This window comes from Pelodiscus sinensis, chromosome 2 (assembly GCF_052426305.1).
Source record: "Pelodiscus sinensis isolate ZL-2025 chromosome 2, ASM5242630v1, whole genome shotgun sequence".
In the NCBI taxonomy this organism is placed as follows: domain Eukaryota; kingdom Metazoa; phylum Chordata; order Testudines; family Trionychidae; genus Pelodiscus; species Pelodiscus sinensis.
This window is the reverse complement of record NC_143053.1, coordinates 209,793,025-209,809,525: the sequence shown is the minus strand read 5'-3', so window position 1 is coordinate 209,809,525 and position 16,501 is coordinate 209,793,025. Positions and strand designations below refer to the sequence as shown.

General features: G+C 40.4%; 1 long non-coding RNA gene across 1 annotated transcript in view; it reads left to right on the top strand.

Annotated features, from left to right (window-relative positions):
* Positions 1-10,513, top strand: part of LOC149525427 (uncharacterized) — a 32,316-nt gene extending 21,803 nt beyond the window's left edge. Inside the window, exons 3-5 of the long non-coding RNA XR_016348963.1 lie at positions 2,686-2,752; positions 5,867-5,910; positions 10,179-10,513. This is a non-coding gene — a long non-coding RNA (uncharacterized LOC149525427). The remainder of the gene's footprint in view (positions 1-2,685; positions 2,753-5,866; positions 5,911-10,178) is intronic.
* Positions 10,514-16,501: the final 5,988 nt, after the last annotated feature.

Here is a 16,501-nt window from a genome sequence, read left to right as displayed (position 1 = left end):
CGTGGTGCCCCTGGTCTGCTGGGGACCGTCTCCAGCAGACCAGGGGCACCACGAGCAAACCTGCCGGGGCTGCTGCTTTGCTCCCGATGCCCCTGGTCTGCTGGAGACGGTCCCCCGCAGACCAGGGGCACCGGGAGCAGCTTTTCTCGCCCCGGAGGTCAAGGTGGCTGACCGCTGCCTGTGAGCTCCGGAGCGAGAAAGCCCCGTTCGTAAGTGCGGATCCGACATAAGTCGGATCCGCGTAAGTCGGGGACTGCCTGTAATGCCCTTGCCCTAGAGGTGACTTCAGCACTGGACGTTGATCTATCCACAAGAAAACTGAACCTTTCATTCAATGTGGCATATCCTGCTCTTCATTGGACCATCTCAACAATAAGTTTATCCATGATAGGTTGGAAGCACTGTGTGAAATTTGTCCCTGGCACTCAAAGCTGAGACAGTATTAGGCATACTAACTTCATAAAAAAATTGCTTTCTCAGTCATTTGTATTGTGTAGTCTCATTGTAGTCCTAGTGTGAGATCTTTTGCAGTTGTCTCAAACACGTGAAATTTATCGTGGGTATCACAAAGGTGTGCTAAAAGTCCATCGCATACATTCATGAGTGCACAACTCAGTGCCAGACTCCTGTGGAGCTTTATTCACAAGATTTAGTCTTTTGTAGTGTGTGATTCCAAATAACGCTCATCAAAGCTATCTCAAATTGATCCAGGTTCTTAGTTAGTGACTTTCCTTATGGACAGTTGCTGGTGGGGTTGTTGATCACTTTCAGCTATGTCTATTATCAGGGAAGATAATGGAGCAAGTAATTAAGGAAATCATCTGTAAACACTTGGAAGGTGGCAAGGTGATCGGGAACAGCCAGCATGGATTTGTAAAGAATAAATCATGTCAAACCAATCTGATAGCTTTCTTTGATAAGATAACAAGTCTTGTGGATAAGGGAGAAGCAGTGGATGTGGTATACCTAGAATTTAGTAAGGCGTTTGATACAGTCTCTCATGATATTCTTATCAATAAACTAGGCAAATACAACTTAGATGGGGCTACTATAAGGTGGGTGCATAACTGGCTGGATAACCGTACTCAGAGAGAAGTTTTTAATGGTTCACAATCCTGCTGGAAAGGTATAACTAGTGGGGTTCCGCAGGGGTCTGTTTTGGGACTGGCTCCCTTTAATATCTTCAACGATTTAGATATTGGCATAGAAAGTACGCTTATTAAGTTTGCAGATGATACCAAGCTGGGTGGGGTTGCAACTAGTCTGGAGGATAGGGTCATAATTCAAAATGATCTGGACAAATTGGAGAAATGGTCTGAGATAAACAGGATGAAGTTTAATAAAGACAAATGTAAAGTGCTCCACTTAGGAAGGAACAATCAGTTTCACACATACAGAATGAGAAGCAACTGTCTAGTAAGGAGTACAGCAGAAATAGATCTAGGGGTTATAGTGGACCACAAGCTGAATATGAACCAGCAGTGTGATGCTGTTGCAAAAAAAGCAAACATGATTCTGGGATGCAATAACAGGTGTGTTGTGAGCAAGACACGAGAAGTCATTCTTCCGCTCTGCTCTGCATAGGTTAGGCCTCAGTTGGAGTATTGTGTCCAGTTCTGGGCACCGCATTTCAAGAAAGATGTGGAGAAATTGGAGAGGGTCCAGAGAAGAGCAACAAGAATGATGAAAGGTCTAGAGAACATGACCTATGAAGGAAGGCTGAAAGAATTGGGTTTGTTTAGTTTAGAAAAGAGAAGACTGAGGGGGGACATGATAGCCATTTTCAGGTATCTAAAAGGGTGTCATAAGGAGGAGGGAGAAAACTTGTTCATCTTGGCCTCTAAGGATAGAACAAGAAACAATGGGCTTAAACTGCAGCAAGGGAGGTTTAGGTTGGACCGTAGGAAAAAGTTCCTAACTGTCAGGGTAGTCAAACACTGGAATAAATTGCCCAAGGAGGCTGTGGAATCCCCATATCTGGAGATATTTAAGAGTAGGTTAGATAAATGTCTATCAGGGATGGTCTAGACAGTATTTGGTCCTACCATAGAGTCAGGGGACTAGACTCTATCACCTCTCGAGGTCCCTTCCAGTCCTATTATTCTATGATTCTATCAAAGCCTGATGAATTTCAGATTAGTTCATATATAATGCTCTTGTAGTATCGTTCCATGCTGACTATTTTGTTTGGTTCACTTTGTACAGTATGGGTATTTTGCTTTATGTTATTTACAAATCTAGACCATCTCTGGGGTGAAGTTGAGAAGAATGTAAAGAATGACCTCAAAATCCCCCAAAACCTGACTGTTGCTTGGCAACACTCAAAAGCAGCTGATCCAACCAAATTCAGACTTTGGGCCATACGTGGAACCCATTCGGCCAAATTGTTAGCTTCACAAAACCTAGCTTGAACCCCTGAATAAATGCCACTCATATTGCTGGGGTTATCATAAGACTGTGACCTGCAGCTTTCAGTATCAATGCCATGAAATTTGAGAATCTCCTGCAAAAGATCATATACATATTTTCCATCATGTTGTTCAATGAGAATGAACTGAAGAAATTGCTCAACCTCATTTCTATCACTGAGTATATAACAAAACACCACTGTAAGCAGATCAGTATGACTAATATCCGGGGATGAATCGATATTGATTCCATAATACTTTGCCTTCTTGATTTCAGATATTATCTGCACCATAACTTTGGATCCCAATGGATCAATAAATTCATCGCATATAATTAATGAAAGGTAAGATACATTTCCTCTTCCTGGATTGCCATGTTGTTGCATGTGTTGTGAGAAATGAATCCAATTCAACTAGAAGTTGAATGCAACCAAGGTGGTGTCCGTTGTTAGGACAGTCATGCACTTCGGTGCCCTCACGAAAGGCTAGTCCTCGTTCAGCAAGGAATCTTATGACAGCAGCTATTCTTTTTAGGACTTCAGTCCTCTATTTACATGATTTTTCTTTCATCTTCTCCATCTGTTCTGCATCAATTCTGACAGACTTCTGATACTGGAGCATCATTGACAGTGTGCCAAGATGATCCTTCTACTGGTCATGAGAAGTAATTCTAGTGACTGAATTTTTCCAATCATCCAAACCTGTTATAAATTGAATAGAGTAGTCACTGACACAAAATAGTTTGCATATATAGCAATACACTTTGAGTTTAGGGAGAATAAATAAGCCATTCTCTTTGGACAGTTTCCCCATTTGCCAGTCACCTGAAAAATATTCTTTGTGTGCATAACTTTTCTTTTTACCAAAGTGTCTGCCCTGCAATAAAAAATCAGAATCCACATTCGGGGAAGGTGTATTATCTGTGTATTATATTTTATGAAATATGAAGTGATTTCCCACTCAGCTGGATCAGAACTATATTTTAATATTGTGACAAAATCCGATTTTTTTTCCTTCGGTGTCTTTGTTTCTCTTCTCATCACATCACCTGCTGGTGTTGTCGTGGCCACTTCTGAAGCAGCCTGATGGTCTGATGCTTGCTTGTTCCTTATTTGATCTGGAAGGTTCAACACCACTTTCAGTCACATCGCCTTCAACATGTTCTGCAGCCTTATTTTCCAAGTGTGATGTTGATGCATCGATGGGAGAGCTTGCACTGTCACTCTTCATATCTTTTCTCATGAAATTCAGCATACAAACAATCATCTTTTTTAAAGCTTGTTCCTTCTTTTCCTTTTTCATTTGCTTTACATATCTAGAATCATGCTTTCTCTTGCATTACTCTGTGGATTTTATAGTTGTAGCGGTGGCAACATCATCTGACTTTTCTCCTTATCAGCTGATTAACTATCAGGTGAATCCTAAGTGTAATTGTAATATACAACAAAATGGCTGTTTTGGTACTTCATTATAAAATGAATTTCTCACACAGTTTACAACTTTGAAGAGCAAAAATTAAAGTGGGTGATATTAGGCGTATAGATGATAGAGCATTTTTCCCTTATATATTTCTATATTGTCTAATTTAAGGGACTACAATTATGAGAGTGCCTAGGGCCTATGAAGAGCTTAATCTAGGCCTGGTACCAGCTGGCAAAGGGCTCATTCTTCTGTAACAAACTTTCAACAGGCCAGACAGACACTATGTCCAGGGTGCCTCTTTGGTTCTATTTGCCCATAAAACAATGTCAAGTCAGGTCTCTAACAAAAGTTTATCAGACTGATTTCCCCCCCTAATCTCTATGTGATGAATGTAGCTGAGTTGTATACACGTATTGAAAATACGTTTTCAAGTCTGTCACCAAGCCAAGGGGAAAAACAGGTTTCTTGAGACAGTTGAGTGAATATACATCCTATCTTGGTATACATGTACATTAAGCATTTTAAGCCAACACAATGAGAGCTCAATTTATCTACAAAATCAACAGGGGACCAGGAAGACCCAAGAGCCTAGATATCTCTCTGGGGTCAAAAATTAAACTTTGAACAATGTAAGTAGAATGCATGGAGACATGATAGCTGTTTTCAGGTATCTAAAATGGTGTCACAAGGAGGAGGGAGAAAAATGGTTCTCCTTAACCTCTTAGAATAGGACAAGAAGCAATGGACTTAAAGTGCAGCAAGGGAGGTTTAGGTTAGATGTTAGGAAAAACTTCCTAATTGTCAGGGTGGTTAAGCACTGGAATAAGTTGCCTAGGGAAGTTGTGGAATCTCCATCTCTGGAGATATTTAAGAGCAGGGTTAAATAGACATCTATCAGGGATGGTCTAGATGGTACTGAGTCCTGCTGTGAAGGCAGGGGACTGGACTCAATGACCTCTCAAGGTCTCTTCCAGTTCTAATGTTCTATGGTTTTGTAATCCCATTCATCTGGGAAAACTCACATGGAACAGGGGTGCTTTGTTTAGATCTTGATTCGACTAAAACCAGCTAGCTATACAAAAGACTGAGCCTTTGTTGGGGGGAAAAAATATATATAGGAAAGATACTAAATGAGGACCAGGCTTGTGTGTTATCATTTTTTTGTCCCTGTAGGGATAGCAAACCTGATAATTTCTGTATGTCTCAGGAGCTGGCCATTAAAGGGGAATGCTTCAAGGAGACTTGGGGATAGGGATGTATCTCTTATAACTGCAAGGCAAAATAAGCTGTTCTATTCAATTAGTTTGAAATACTGTACATGTCTAAAAATTCTCAAGAGACATTCAAAACTTCTAAAACACATCTCCCAGCCTTCTCTGAATTCTTATTCACAATTTAATTTTACACCAATACATTCAAAACCTTACTGAACTAAAATAATATAGAATTATTTTCTTTTAATGGAGATTTTTTGCCCCCCTCCTCACCACTCTACCAGCAATTTTTCTTTCTCCATTTCCTTTTTGCAGTCTTCTCATATAGTCACCATGCTCCAGTAATCAGAAGAATATTGCAAAGCATTTTGGGTGCTCTACTTCACTGAGCACATTTCCTTCATTTATATGCGTATACTCCTAAGGTAGTTATTTCATCTTTTTGCTTCACATTGTATAGGACTTTGAATTCTTCTGTGTATCACACCTTTATTGGAAGTAATTTAATTTCAGTGGTTGTGTCTCAAAAGTGTTTTTCAGTATGTCTGGTTTCTTTTTCTGTGTAGTGAAAGCATTTTGACTGTTGAACAAACACACCTCTTAGTGTTTTAGCATTCTTAAGGATTTATTCCTTTCACCTTTACTGCATATTTTGTGTCTGAAAAAATATTAATTTGTATGTTAACAATGGACTGTTTTAATGCGTTGTTTGCAGAATTCCATTTCCTATTGTATCTTGTCAATATGAATGACATAAAAATGGAATGTGTATCAATAATGGAATTTTATGTATGTGGTGTTTATTTTATTTTTATTTTTCAGGGGCATTGGATGCTGTAGACATCTAAGAACTTATCCTTTTTAAGGTAAAATGCAATTTAAACTATAGTACATCTTGTATATATCTTCAAGTGTCTGAGAGCTAGAAGTTTATGCTATATAACCCCAGAAATAAAAAACAAAAAAACTGGAAAAATCACATACATAGATTTCTAAATTTATTTTATTACATGGATTTTTCAAAGTACCTATCATCATAGTTTCAAACTTGGGATCTAATTTTTGTGAAGTCTACCGTTGACCTGACCTCACCTCTTGACATTTGTGGGCTTCTGGTTTCAGAGAGGTAATCATGTTGATCTGTTTTAGCAAAAAGAACATGGAGTCCGGTGGCTCTTTAAAGATTAATGAATGTATTGGGGTATTAGGGCATAAACTTTTTGTGAGCTACAACTCACTTCATCGGATGCTGAAGAAGAAGAAAGAAGGATACAGAGATGGGAGTGTGACATTAGTGCTATTTAAATCAGAGTGGATATGAAGGTGAAAGTACATGATGGGAAATTACCTATTGTAGTGTGAGAACCACTCGATTTGTCTCTTTAAACCTTGGTTTAGGGTGTCAAATTTGCATATGAATTCCAGCTCTGCAGTTGAGAACATATTACACAGGATATGTTGAGAGCTCAACATATGGAGGACTTGTAGGATGTGGCCCTTACAGATAGATTATTGTTCCTTTTTAAAAGGCAAACTCTTCTTCTCACATATTCTAAGCACTTTGTTTAGTAAAGTCTCTTGGTTTTCTTATGTCACTGCTGTCTGGGGAAAATGCCTGCTTGAACTGTGCTTCTGACAGTGATCTAAAAGTGGTGAGATTCTTTTTGTTATATATATTCTAGCTAGTTTTGCTAGGCAAGGCATGAGATGCTGTAATATGCCTCACACCCCAGGGGACTCAAGGCTACGGTAGCATTAAGATGTTTTTGTGCTCACCTAGTCCTGGCTTGCTCTGTCTAAATTATGGCTGCCTCCCTAGGCTTCCCACAATTTCAGCCCTTCAATGTCTCTTGAATCAATCCTGTCCCTCATATGTCCTTTAGGAATGTGCTTTTGAAGGGCTCCTCAGAAGGAAGCCTGTTACTATACTGCCTCAGTTATGAAATCCTTACCTTAGTATCTGTGGGGATTTTAGGACCCTTTTTCATCATGCTGCCCCTTTGCATGTGGCATAAAGGAATTGGAGTAGGAAGTAGAGATCTCACCAGGAGTGCGGAGCATATTTACTAGAGTATGGTAAAAAAAAAACTTTAAGAAAATGCATGACTACAAAATGGAAGTACAATATAAAAAAAGGCAGATGGGCTACTTTGTTCTTCAAAATAGGTGTATCATCAGTAGGCTCATAAAGGTCTACCAAATGGAATGCATATTTATGGTAAATACCAGGTGGTAGTTCGCAGCAGATTCAGGTGTATGTGTGATGATTGTCATTTAGGCTGTTACCAGGGATTGAAATGGGGATATTCAGATGAAGAATCAGTAGCCTCTTCAGCTTGAATTGAAGGACCACATCCTGTAGCAGAGAGCTATAATTTTGACATTCACCTCCTGTGGACCATGCACTCTGGAAGATGGGTGACAGCCTCTGAACAATGGGTTACATATTCAAAGGAACTGTATTCCCAGAGAGAACATGTGGTTCAAAATCAGTTAGGACTTCTTTAAATGTCTCCATTTGCACTAACAGAACATTATTTTTCATGGAAGCTGTAACATCTGGTGAATCTATTTTAATCTGCATGAAAAGGTGAGTTAATACAACTACATGCAAATATTTGTGTAATGGAAGAACAAAAATGCCTCATCCTTACCCCCACCTCAAAACTCTAGTCCTAGACTCCCTCTGTACTCATGTTGTACACGATCACCAAACACATGCTGCTTACTTTTTTACTCTTAAGGATAGAAATAACCAACCAAACCAATAAGTGCAATGCTAGTTGCCTGAATATGCACCTACCCCAGAAAAGACCAAGATAATCTTGTTTTAATCCACTTTCTATTGAGCTCAGCCAAGTCTTTCAATTTATTGTGTTTATCAGCTCTACTCCCACCAGATTAATTCTGACCTTGGCTTCCTTCTTATCACTATTTCTAATTGACTTGGTTTCTATGGATTGTAAACACTAATCCTTGCTGACTTTAAATTTAATTGGGTAGAGTCTAATGTCAAAAATGTAAAAATTCATTGTCTACTCTAAATCAAACTAATTCAAATATAGATTCATCCTTAGTTTAATAGCAAAAAAAGGAAATCATAGTCTTACAGGGTGGGACCTTGGTCAAGAAGAATATGTAGAATCTTCTGCTTTCTAATTGAGCTATTATAATCTTGAGCTATTATAAAGAAACAATTACAAGATGCATTTTATGTCACTTGGCAGTGTGCTCATTGGTTGGTGTGGCTTCATATTTCTTCTAAAATTTGGTCTGCCTCGTGCTTTTAAAATATCTTTTTATATAAAATGGCTTTTGTCATTTTCTACTTTCCTAGTAAATCCCACTGTCTGTGTATTTTCCAAGACAGCCAAAATTTCTGAAGCATGTGATTCCAAGTGGCGAAAGAAATGATCTGTTGTATGAAGGGTTATTATAATTGGGTCAAATTAATAGAAATAAAATGTTGGCTGTCTTGGAAAATATATAGACAGTGGGATTTACTAGGAAAGTAGGAAATGGCAAAAGCCCCATTAAAGGCAGCATTAAGTAGGGCACTGGGCTCGGGGTGTGAGGGGTGCAGGAGTCAGGAGGATGAGGAGGCTAAAGGGGGCTCAGGACAGGGGGCTGGTGGTATGGGGTGTGTAGGAGTCAGGACAGGGGGTAAGGTGGCTGCTCCCTGCTCTGAGGCAGTGGGGGTCATAGCCCACAGCCACTGCCTGATCCCAAGGGATGGCCTGGGGCAGCGTAGACTTCTACGCTGGATTGTTCAGAAGGGTTGGGGTCTGTGCTGTCCAGCTGGAAGCTGCTCCGTGGCTCTCTGAGGATGCTGGTGGCAGGGGCCTGCTTCTTGCTGCCCCCTGTGGTCATTCTGGGGGATTACTGTCCCTACTATCACAGCTCTCCCATTCTTTTTGATGAGACACAATTGCATTCTATACACATCCCATTGTTCTGGAACAACCAAATCCTTACCTTGCTTTAAGGTATTCTAATAGGAAACTGCATACCAAATTTGGTGGTCTTTGCTCTTACTATTTAGGAGGAGTTCTTGAACAAACAGACTCACAGACAGATGTACAGATGCACAAACTCTCTCAAATGTATAGTAGATTATCATGTTCTTAGTTCTTTCTTAGCCATTCTACCCATATTTAACTTTTTAAATCTTTTATGCCAAATAAGCCTCTTCCCAATCATATTTATTGATTCCTGAACTTTTTCCAGCTTGTCATGAGGTTCCTAGAATTCTAAAGAGGGCTGAGGACCTAGGTCAAGATAAAAGAGGTTGTGTCTGACCTGAAGATTATGCCTAACAGAATAGCAGCTCTTTAGGGTATGAATCTGCTTGCAAAAAAGTTTTTTAGTGAATTAGAACTAGTTACGCATCTTCTTTTATTTTTAATTTAATTTAGTAACTTAACTTTGGTCTGTCAGTTTTTCACTTGCAATCACTTAATTCCTACTGTTTGTACTTAATACAAACACTTTTGTTTACTATCAGGCCCAGTGTAAATAATTGTTATGGGGGGGAAGGGAAATGAGAGGGACAACCAGTGTACATATTTCTCTTTCATTGATAAAGAGGGCGAACATCTGCATGAGCTTTCTTTGTGTAAAACTTTTACTGAGAAAATATGAATTTATCTGGGATTTTAATCCCTTTGAGGGTTGGTTTCCTGAGTGCTGTGCCCTAAAACTGCATACTCTCAGAACTGAAGTGGTTCAATGTCTGCATTGCTCTTCAGGGGCATGGTTATGCCAACTCTGTGCTTTTGCTGGGGGGAGACCAGAGAACTTGGCCCAACAGGGCTGAGTAATAGGGAGCCCTAGAGAGCAAGAAGGTCAGTGGCATAATCAGCACACCGGGGAAGAATCCCTGTGGGTCCTCTGTAGCTGCACTCCTTCACAACTGCATAATTGCAATATAATCTTTTTGGTGGTGTTCTCCATTACATTCCTCAACTCTTCTTTGCTTTTTTGACTGAAGCTGTGTATTGAGAAGAGATCCTAGACCTGTCCAGAATGATGCCCAGTCCTTTTCCTGAGGCAACATTTTAGGTCCCCAGTGTCATTATTTTAAACCCGTTTCAGCATAATTAAAATATCTATATAATGTTTCTTTTTGTAATAGTTGTACCAAGAACTGTTGGATGACTTATCCCCCAAGAGACACAACAAAACAAGATGCTGCTTCTTCTGAGGGTTTTGCAGAGAACAAATGTGAACAAAAATGGTTTAAAAATTGTGTGGAATTTTACAGATAAATATTAATTTTTATTTGATTTAAACTGTTTCAAAAGTTACACGAATTATACAGATATTTCCAAAGACAGCATGACTTTCATTATGCTATTCATTTGGTTTATGATTCACAAAGAACCTTTGAACAGAATCTGGCCTACGTTAAAGCCAACATACTCCTTTTAAAGAGGTGCTTTGGCTGTAATTCTCACTGCTCTGTGTAGGTCAGCGGGGAATCCTCAAAGCACTTAAAACTTAGTCCCTTTAAAAGTTAAATCTGATAAAGGCAGACTTCTCAAAAACACATTTTGTTAAATGAAATGAAGGCACTCGCTGACATGAAAGAATGTGCCAAAGAATATTGTCCTCCTGCTGGAGAATGTTTTTTATCATACTAATTGCATTTTTATACCTAATGGGTTTGCTGATTTTAAAACTAAAGTTTTTGAAGGAACCAGAAGTCTAGGTTCATTTTAACTTCATTTTAACCAGATGAAATGAATGCTCCAAAACAGTAGCAAGGATAACTAACTGAAACAAAAAAAGATGAGGAGAAATGACCTCATAACTTCAGACTGAGGGATTTTGGAAACTGTATTCTATTTTTAGCCTTCACACAAATCCTTTGACCCAGGACATGTCAGTTCACCTCTGTGTAACTCAGTCTCTAAACCTATAAATGGGATTATAAACAGGTATATTTTGGGTTCCAATTTGCTTTGATATCTTTGGATGGAAGATCTGGTACATGGTTATGTGCAGTCAGTGGAACATTACCTTTGGGTCCAGTCGCTCACTCCTGATTGTGGGAGAAGCAGCAGAAGAAATCCACTGCTGGTGTCAGATCCTCGGGTTTCTAACTTGTATGGGATGTGATAGCAGCTCAGTATCACTAAGAAGAAACTTCACTGCAACACCCCTTCTTGGACTGTCAGGAATAGGGCCTTATATGATTACATAAAGGAGATATTTGGCAGGCCTTCAAATATGCGTGTCTGTGTAGATGTCTTATTGGCTCAGCTTACCAAGAGCCAATGTTTATATCCCCTTGGGACTGTTTGGGAGTTCTGGCTGTACCATATTTGAACTGTGGATGATTTTAAGACAATAATTTCATAAAAAGCTTATAGGTAGGTGGTTCCACCATGAGTTAACAGGCCAGAGACAATGATGAGAAGTCAGCACTCAGGTTACCCGTTTAAAGTAAAGCCTCTTGGGGGGTGATGGACTTGCTTTAACTGGGAGAGGACACTTCATCCATTTGCCCAAACGGAGAGGGGTTTGGGTGTAATTGAAAGTTGCCAGAGCAGACCAAATGAAGCAGGTGCCCCTAGCAGGAGTATGGAAAGGATGTCTCAGGGAGTGATCTGGGGAGAGAGCCATTTAACAGCAGATTAAGACGAAGGAGGTTGCTTCAGGCATAGTGCAGCTGAGGGGGCATTGGATCCTGATTGACTGAGAAAACATACATGATATCCCAAGGGAAGGGTGAGCTAGTGAGATGCATAATGTTTAGGATGTTCTATTATTTCATATAATCTGTAATCTCCTGTGCTTTACATGATTCAGGATACAAGAGCATAAAGGTATTAGACTAAACAAAGTTTGTGTGTCCCGGCTCTAACGTGCCCCTGAGATGGTTAAACTGTAGACCAGAAATCTTGCATTCGGGTGAAGTTTGGGGACAGGGTTGTTTTAAGTACTGAGTGTCTGAAAGGTTAGTGCTGTGCCCAAAGGGACATATAGTAAGGAAATCTGAAGGATGGGGAAAGGGTGTTTTAGGAGGTAGGCACTGATAGATGGGGCAGAATTAAAGGTGAGGTGTGTATTCAACAATGAACAGTGGGGCTATGACTAGACTACATGGCTCCATCGATGGAGCCATGTAAAATAGCTTATTCGGCATAGGCAAAGAAGCGGGGATTTAAATAATCCCCACTTCATTTAAATAAAAATGGCCACCACACTGTGCCGATGATCAGCTGAGGCATACTGGAGCGGTCGACAAAGGCTTTCCTTGTCAACCATGGTGCATCTAGACTGCCCCATTGTGCTGGATCAGCTGATCGTCGGCACAGCGCAGTGACCATTTTTATTTTAACGAAGTGGGGATTATTTAAATATATTTTACATGGCTCCGTCGATGGAGCCATATAATCTAGACATAGCCTAGGTGTGGACATGGTAAAGTGTGTGGTGGTGGGAAGATGGCTTAATTTTTTATTTTCTTGGTTTTGTATCGGTTATATTCTGTAACTGTTTCACAATGAAGTCGTTGTGTATTAAGTAAATTTAATATTTGCTAAGTACTCTTGTGATTAGATAAATGATATATGTAGGCAGATTTGAAGAATCAGATTCTACATTTATGAATTCTTGTTGATATTGTGAAATTGGTGCATCATGGAATGTCCCCGTGTCTGTTTACCTGCAATGGAGAAACAGAACCTGTAGCATATATGTGCAAGTCTAGCGAAGATAATGTGTACTTAACTTTAATAACTGTACTCTGACCAATCAACACTACACTATGAAAGTTGGCTAGAGCTGGGAGAAGCCATCTCTTTGAGCTTGACCATATGGAGCTGAGGTTTGGAGAGTGAAAGTATACCAGCAGTACAACATAGGAAGCAGATGTTAGTTATGAACTTATAAATTAAAGAGATCCACAGAGCTGCACAGACAGTTTTGGGCAGGGGAGAGGAAAGCAACAAAGGTCAAAGAAGGTTAGCTGGAAAGAGACAAGTTATACACTACAGCAAAAGGCAAATGTAGTACCCATCTTTAAAATGGGAATAAGGAGAATCTGGGGAACTACAGAATAGTCCGCTTCACCTCAGGTCCCAGAAAAATCATGGATGGGATCTTCAAGGAATCCATTTTGAAACACTTGGAAGAGAGGAAAGTGATCAGGAACGGTCAACATGGATTTACCAAGGGCAAATCATTCCTGATTGCCTTCTATGATGAGGTAACTAGCTCTGTGGACATGAGAAACATAGTGAATGTGAGATGCTGTAACTTTAGGAAAGCTTTTGAGATGGTCTCCCACGGTATTCTTGTCAGTAAGCTAAAGAAGTATAGATTGCATAAATGGACTGTGGATAGAAAGCTGGCTAGATTGTTGGGCTCAATGGGTAGTAATCAATGGTTCAATGTCTGGATGTATCAAGCAGAGTGCCCCAAGGGTTGATTCTGGGGCCGGTTTTGTTCAACATCTCATTTGTGAGGTTATTTAGTAAGGTTTTTGAAACCAGATGTGTGTACTAGAGTACAATGCCTACCCCCAGTTACCCTACAGCTTTCACAGATTCTCTTTTCAAACACGTCGTATTTAGTCTTTTTTGTCAAGGTTGTTCATGCAGTGCAGGAGCTGTGCTCAATGGGCTTAAATTGAAGCAAGGGAGATTTAGGTTTGACATTAGAAAAAACTTCCTAACTGGCAGGGTGGTTAAACGCTAGAATAAATTGCCTAGGGAGGTTGTGGAATCTTCATCATTGGAGATATTTTAGGAACAGGTTAAACATCTGACAGTGATGATCTAGATGGTTCTTATTTCTGTTGAGTTCAGGGGACTGGACTTGATGATCTCTCAAGGTCCTTTCCAGTTCTAGTGTTCTATGATTAATGACCTGGATGAGGAGATGGATTGCACCCTCAGCAAGTTTGCTGATGATGCTAAGCTTGGCGGAGAGGAAGATATGTTGGAAGGTAAGGATTGGGTCCAGAGTGACCTAGGGAAATTGGAGGATTGAGACAAAATAAATCCGATGAGGTTCAACAAGGACAAGTGCAGAGTCCTGCACTTGGGATGGAAGAATCCTAAGCCTTGCTACAAGCTGGAGACTGACTGACTGGCTAACCAGTATTTCTTCAGAAAAAGACTTGGAAATTACAGTGAATGAGAAACTGGATATGAGTCAGCAGTGCTCATGTAGCCAACAAGGCTAAAGACTGTAGCCTATCAGGCTACAAGACATAGTGGGGTGCATTAGTAGGAACATTGCCAGCAGATCTAGGGGTGTGATTATTCCCCTTTATTTGGCACTGGTGAGGTCACATCTGGAGTATTGCACCCAGTTTTGGGCCCCTCATTATAGAAAGGATGTGGATGCATTGGAGAGAGTCCATGGAGGGCAACAAAAATGATTGGGGGGTAGAGCATGTGACTTCTGAGGGATTTGGGCTTCTTTAATCTACAGAAGAGAAGAATGAGGGGGGGATATGATAGTGGCCTTCAAGTACCTGAAGGGGGTTCCAAAGAGGATGGAGAGAGGGCTGTTCTCAGTGTTGACAGATGACAGAATAAGGTGCAATGGTCTTAAGTTACAGTGGGGGAGATCTAGACTGGATATTAGGAAAAACTATTTCACTAGGAGGCAGAATTGTTGACTTGAGTCCCACGACTTGAACTCGCGTCAGACTTAAATCACCTAGTTGACTGTACTTGAGACTCGACACAGGTTCATTGTTTGTGACTTGAGACTTGACTTGAGACTTCCTAATTTTGTTAAATCGACTTGGTAAAAAAATTGTCCAAAAATGCCAATATTGATGGCTTGTACAAAAGTGACTTGACATTTTTTAAATTGAGACTTGAACTGTAGTGACTTGAGACTCGACTTGGACTTGACAATGATGATTTAAAGACAACTTTGCTAGGAGGATGGTGAAATACTGGAATGGATTACATAGGGAGGTGATGGAATCTCTTTCCATAGGGCTACGTCTACACTGCGCATTGTTGTGCAAGAAGATACGCAAATGAGGCATGGCAATGAATATCGCCACACCTCATTTGCATACCTAATGAGCCACCATTTTTGCAGAAAGGGCATTTGCGCAAGAAGGAGCTGTCTACACTGCTCCTTCTTGCGTAAAAAACCCCTCTTGCACAAAAGCCGTTCTGCTGCTTGTTTTCAGGAAGAACGATTCCTGCGCAAGAGGGGTTTTTTGCACAAGAAGGAGCAGTGTAGACAGATCCTTCTTGCACAAAAGCCCCTTCTGCAAAAATGGCAGCTCATTTGCATATCTTATTGCGCAACAATGCACAGTGTAGATGTAGCCTAGATCTTTTTAAGTGCTGGCTTGACAAAACCCTGGCTGGGATGATTTCGTTGGGATTGGTCCTGCTTTGGCAGGGGGCTGGAGTCAGTGACCTCATGAGGTCTCTTCCAACCCTATGATTCTGTGATTGTATGATAAGTTACGAGGAACTGGAATGAGGATGTAAGGGGGAGTTTGTGCATATGGCATGAGCTGATACTAACTTCCGGAAGGTTTTGGATGGAACATTCAACTATAAAGTTGCTATGGCAACAAACTGGTGTATATGATTATGGAGTGAAATCATAGCTTTACTAACCTATAGAAAAGGACATCTTAGCATTGGTAAGGAAAGGAAATACAAATACAAATAAAAAAAACCACTGTGGAATATGCATTAGTCATGGTGGCATCAGAGTAACATATTATAAATGTGGCATCCCAGGGCAGCAAGGGTAGAGATGTAAACCTTGGGAGGAGCCAGAATGATGGCCACTGGTGGAGATGAGGAAAATGACTGTGATGAGGAAGAGAATGGCTAACATTTCAGGCTGTTCTGCAAGGGATCAAGGTATGGTGCAAGTATGGATGTCTAAATGTACTTTCTGTATTCTCTCTAGCTGCCTTGCTGAGTTAGTGTATGTAACTTGACTAGCTGTGTAAATAAATATAAAAGTTCCTCTAATGAGAGTGAGGCACCTGTGCTTATCAGGGTTCCCAACCATAAAATAATTGTGGTAATAATTTAACTTTGCCTGATCTTGAGACTACAACCCCTCAACCCTCAGAGTGATAAATGGGAACCTTTAGCTCAGGCAGTGGTGAAAGTAACTTAAAATTTCTTACGGGTATGGTCCTATTGCAAGCCGGGTCCCTGCCAGCTCTTTAAACAGATCTCTGTTGGCTTTTGCCACAGCTCAGCCAGCTCTTGCTGGAGCTATGCACTAGCATGCACCCACTTACTTTCACCTCTGAGGTCAGGCTATAATGGTTACTCTTAGAAGCATTGCTCTTTGAGATGTGTTTTTGTATTTGTTTATTTCCTGGAAATACAGTATGCATCCTACCCAAGTGGTGACAAAAACACCTGTATGACTTAAGACCTGTGTGACTTGAGACCAAGGCCAATTTGCAAAAGTGACTGAGGCACACATAGACTTGCAATG